The sequence below is a fragment of the Triticum dicoccoides genome, chromosome 3A (genome assembly GCF_002162155.2).
Source record: "Triticum dicoccoides isolate Atlit2015 ecotype Zavitan chromosome 3A, WEW_v2.0, whole genome shotgun sequence".
NCBI classification, from domain to species: domain Eukaryota; kingdom Viridiplantae; phylum Streptophyta; class Magnoliopsida; order Poales; family Poaceae; genus Triticum; species Triticum dicoccoides.
Window position 1 is genome coordinate 415,250,261 of NC_041384.1, and position 3,071 is coordinate 415,253,331.

Sequence of the window (3,071 nt, forward strand, 5' to 3'; positions counted from 1 at the left end):
CGCCGCCCGCGCCGCTCGTTGCCGTCGCCTGCGCCACACCCCGCCGCCCACGCTGCCGCAGCCGTGGCGGAGCACGCCGCCCTCGCCGGAGCCGCCGCTCCACCGATCCAAATCGCCGCCGCTGGTTTTTTGCCGTAAACTGCCCTGAACCACCAGAGCCGGTATAACCGCTGAAACCCGCCCTCGTTTTCTCTATTTAGTTCGGTTTATTTTTTTAGATCGGTTTATTTATTAGGTTTAGTTATTTAGCGGACGTTCGTCCATTAGGTTTAGTAGCGAACGATTTTCGTTCGTTAGGTTCTGTTAGCGAGCGTTAGCTCGATAGATTTTTCTTTTTTATTTTCGATCAGGGACCTATCTGTGATCATTTCCCTGTTCTTCAAATCTTTGTAACTTTTCGCTCGTTTGTCCAAATCCAACAAAACCAATGCCCACTTCTTCGTTATGATCTCCTCTATCCAGTTAATCAACTTGAACATGTTTTTGAAAGTTTTAAAATTTGAATTCAAACAGATTTGTATTCAAACTTCTGTTGTTCATAACTCAAGTTTTATAACTCCGATTTAGTTGATTCTTTTTGCAAATCGAAGCTCTTGACCTAAACTTTCTAATAAGGCCAAATACACATAATTTTGGTACTGTTAGAAATTGTTTTATGTTGCAAGAGTTATTTGTTTGGTTTTGATGTTTTCTGAATGGTCTTCTTCGCTCTTCCTAATCTTTTGAGTGATTGCTTATGTGTGGTTACTATTGCTTGCTTACGATAGATTGACCGGAGTGTGACGAGTAGAACTATCAAGTGTTTTGAGTGCGAATCATCTTCATCAACAGTACAGGCAAGTTCACACTTTGATCATATCCCTTTAATACCCAGTTTTTATCCATTAGTTTCAACCCTCAAACATTGCATGGTTAGGAATTGATAACATGTGGGTTTTGGGAAGTAGTTGATGAGGTAGGAACCTATTGTCCTGCATTCAAACCTTGGGAGTTACTTCTATGCTATGCTTATATTGCCATGCCATGCTCGTAGACGTGGAATGGGTTCGAGTGTATCCATGACAGATGTGAGTTGTTAATTAATGGTTAACTTAAGGTGGCAACTTTAATACACATCTGGGTGGATTGAGGCACCTGGGGAATCCAGTGTTGTCTGTATTTTTTGGAAATCCCGGGGTACCATGTGATTCTTCTATGGACTGCCACCCAGGCTCAAAGGGATCATAAGATTATTCATGCTAGAAACTTCCGTGTGCAGCCACATGCCATTATGGGCTCTGGCATAGTTGAGTAAGTTGTGGGAAACCTTTCCATGATGGTCTAGCAGATGTAGGGTATTGTAGGTGTACAGGCCTATCTATCGGTTAAGGAGACCTCTTCGGAAAGACTGTGTCTCGGTCGTCCATTTCTCAAACATTATGTAGTGCGAGAAATCCAACGGAGGAGATCGAGTCTTGTGGGGAAAAGTGTGCAAACCTCTGCAGAGTGTACAAACTAATCATGGTTAGCCATGTCCCCGGTAATGGACATCTTGAGTATCTAGTTCTTGGATTATCGTATTGCATCTCATCACTTCATAATTAATTTTTTCGGTTGTTAATGATTACTTTTAATTGGGATTGAGAGGGGGTTTACCTTCTCAATATTTTAAACCAACTTTGTAGTTAAATAAACTATATTCCTTTGATGTAGGAAAAATTGGCTTTTCGCAAAAACATTATAACCATAGAGCCTTTCCACCAGCCATATATGCATGTAGTGATAGCCTTTATTCATCATTATCCTATGGTGTGAACTTGCCAGTACATTCAATGTACTGATCCTTTGTGGCTGCAACGTCTCATATTGCAGGAATCTTACGACGAGTAAGTGATACGTTAGGGTTACAATTTCTACACTCAATTTTGCCGTTGGTGTTGATGGGAATCCACAACCTTGTTGTTACTTCCGCTATTTGGATTGAGGTAATAGTATTTACGTTACTTTATACATGTGATTTACCTCTGTTATAAATCCTCGAGTACTGTGTGTGTCAGCATACCAATCCAGGTATGACACTTAAGCACAGAGACTTGATCCATTCATGTCGGGTCGCTACAAACGGCGTGGTGACGGTGATGGTGATGTGATCCCCGCAGGGCTTCGCCTAAGCACTACGACGATATGACCAGAGCTATGGAGGGGGGCACCGCACACGGCTAAGAGAATAAATGTTGTGCCTTGGGGTGCCCCCTGCCCCTGTATATAAAGGAAGGGAGGAGGAGGCCGACCACCAAGGGCGCGCCAAAGGGGGAGTCCTACTAGGACTCCACTCCTAGTAGGATTCGCCCCCCCTTTCCTTCTCATGGAGGGGGAAGAGGGAAGGAGAGGGAGAGGGGAAAGGAAAGGGGGGGTGCCCCCTTCCCCTTGTCCAATTTGGAAAGCACATGGGGGGGTGCCACCCCTTGTGAGCTCCCCTCTCTCTCCCCTATGGCCCATGTTGGCCCATTACTTCCCCGGGGGGTTCTGGTAACCCTTCGGTACTCCGATAAATATCCGAAACGTCCCGAAACCATTCCAGTGCCCAAATACTATCATCCAATATATAAATCTTTACCTCTCAACCATTTCGAGACTCCTCGTCATGTCTCTGATCTCATCCAGGACTACGAACAATCTTCGGTCACCAAAACACATAACTCATAATACAAATCGTCATCGAACGTTGAGCGTGTGGAACCTACGGGTTCGAGAACTATGTAGACATGACCGAGACACATCTCTGGTCAATAACCAATAGCGGAACCTGGATGCTCATATTGGTTCCTACATATTCTATGAAGATCTTTATCGGTCAAACTGCAATGACAACATACGTAATTCCCTTTGTCATCGGTATGTTACTTTCCCGAGATTCAATCGTCGGTATCCTCATACGTAGTTCAATCTCGTTACCAGCAAGTCTCTTTACTCATTCTGTAATACGTCATCCCACAACTAACTCATTAGTCACATTGCTTCCAAGGCTTATTGTGGTGTGCATTACCGAGAGGGCCTAGAGATACCTCTCCGATACTCGGAGTGATAAATCC